The sequence below is a fragment of the Phoenix dactylifera genome, unplaced genomic scaffold, assembly GCF_009389715.1.
Source record: "Phoenix dactylifera cultivar Barhee BC4 unplaced genomic scaffold, palm_55x_up_171113_PBpolish2nd_filt_p 000721F, whole genome shotgun sequence".
Taxonomy (NCBI): Eukaryota; Viridiplantae; Streptophyta; class Magnoliopsida; order Arecales; family Arecaceae; genus Phoenix; species Phoenix dactylifera.
The window spans coordinates 183,610-186,353 of NW_024068099.1; positions in this window are offsets into that span (position 1 = coordinate 183,610).

Genomic DNA, 2,744 nt, shown 5'->3' on the forward strand with positions numbered 1-2,744 from the left:
CGTTTGGTTCCTGGGAGATGGCGGAGAGAAGATGAGACCTTATTGCGGTCAAAAAGGGCACGGAGCGGTATCTTCTTGCTATCTTTGGCTGGCGGCGAGGGGACTGCATGTTGGATTCTGGAATCGCTCACGAGTCACGACCGCATGATTGTCCTGGTTTTTCGACTACTGGTCGAGGATCCGACGGTTCCTCATGCTGCAATGTGTCTGGCATGGAGGAGTAGAGATTTTTCCTTTGCAAATGTTTCCTAACGACAATCCTAACTTCTTTATTGAAAAAAATATAAAAAAAAGTTGAGCGGTACCATAAGGCCCAGCTGTCATACCAGTCATGAAAAACCATGTTGCAAAATACTATTTTTATGGTACGCACAAGACTATGAATTTTAGCAATAAGCTATTGACAAATGGATGCCAGCTCTTGTTGAATTGTTGTGCTCGCATCAAAGTTCAAGATATTTTGAGGGATTTACTTTGGTACTAAATATTTTTTTATGGAAGGAAAAGGAGGATTTAGCAGTAGCCAAAACCGTTGGTAGAAGCGTAGAAAATTGCCGGGAAAATTTTCCAGCACTATTAAGCTGCCGCCAAAAGCGCCACCGCTGTTTTAACCATCATCAAAAGCGCCAAAAGCTACGAAGTTATTGTAATAGTTACCTCATTCAAATTTGTTCAACCGGTATTTAAACTTTTAGCGGTGGTTTCGAATGTTGCTAACAGTTGTGTAAACTTTTAGTATACTTTTGGCAGTAGTTTTGACTACCGAAAATGGTGTGTCAACTTTATTAGCGGTACTTATTGCTAGATATACTTTGATTATATTTTGAATAATAGATAGTCTAGTAACACTATTATGGGCATAACACAACAATCACATCTTATTTGTACATTGAAGCAACCTAATACACCAGTTTTCACAATATATACTGAAATTAAGTTAACGTGAATAAGTAATAGAGAATCACTAAATACATAAAAGAAATTCTAAATTAGCTTCCACAAAAGCCAATGAAAGAAATTTCAAAATAGAATATAATACTGTAGAATAATTAAGAAGAGACAGCAAAGGTCATGTCAAAGCAAACTAAAGGAGGTTTTATGATAGGCCAAGACCAATAAAGTGTCAGTATCAATTTGACAGTTGATGCAAAGTGGCCATTCTAGTGGTCATGGAGTAGTGGGAGATAACTAGCGTCAATTACCATAACCATCAAAAGTAGCAATAGATATGGGTAATAGCTACCAAAAGTGGGCAATTATTTTATTTTAGTATAAATATGAAATTTGTACTCTGTATTAAGAACCCTTCGACAATCAATTCAATGCATTTTATATTATCTTAGTCTACTATAATTTTTATTTTAGGAGTAGCTAACTTAGCTTTTACTACCATAGCCCTATACTACACCTCTTTACCGTACCCAAGCCCTATACCCCTTACCTATCATCTTTGAATAAAGGTGTGACAATAGTGTTAGTCCTTGAAGGTCAAGGAACTTAGATTTATGCTGCTTTCCATCCTTCCTTCAATCACTTTCTAGTTGATCTGACACTAGTGCATGCCCGTGCACACCAACCCTCGAAAGTTAGTTTGCCATTACTATTTCTACTGCACCTGGATGAAACTCTACTACCATACCTTGCGACACATTTAGATAGGATGGAAAGAGCACCAACAAACTTTCCAATATGTTCGGTGGGACACCATATAGTCATCTTCACCCTAATACCAATGGGACAATGTATAGTCATTATCAATCTAGAGTCAGTAGGACACTATGTAGTCATTTTCATGCAGGTTCCAATCAGACAACTATGTAATTGCCATACTAAGGCCATTTTTGGAGTAGCTACAAAGAATGTTAATGAAGTAGCTACAAAGAAAGTGGTCGCTATACTAAGGCCATTTTTGGAGTATGCAATATATTCAACTTCCTTACTGGAATGATTCGAACAACTTATTTCTATGGTTGAAAGCCAATATGCAAAGCCATAGTATATTCTGACGAGTTGTATGGAGAAGATGGCCAAACCAATCCTTGTGATGGATGAATCAGCTTATCGATTAATGTATAGAAGAACTAGAGTGTATGAAGAATCCAAGTTAGAGCCCTTAGCTCACTAAGAGATAACTGCCTAAGACAATTCAATAAAGCCCTCAGATTCCATTAATCGAGATATTGCAAAAGGTACGCTCATGAAGTTGTAGCATACGAAACTATTGAGGGACACTTCAATCAATACCTAGACGATATTTGAGATTGTTAATCATGGTGAGTTACAGAGGAGTGCTAGTGAAGCCAGAAATCCTTACCAACATTAGATCTTGATCATTTGCCTAGAAGTGAAGGGTAAAATTATAGTGGCTTTATAATGCAAGCCACAAGTGTCACAACGGTTGGGGACCAACCTTATCAAAGGGAGCTTCCAAATATTTTCTATATGATGTGTATTCCATATGCTAGGAGCCAACATGGCAATGCAAGGTCCAACTTAGCCTAGTACCTAGCATTACGTATAATTAAAGATCCTCATGTAGATTATAATTAGTGTCGATCTCAATGCTGTACAAGAAGCTCCTAGAAAATCAAAGAAGTAATAAATTTGGTATGAAAAAGAAATAACTAATAGTATTATATATTATCTAGTAAGGAGTAAAATCTACTAGGATTTGGCTAGGAGGTCGATACACAAACACAATTCTTCTAGCTGAGGGATTTTATGCTCTTCGGCAACTGGATCTG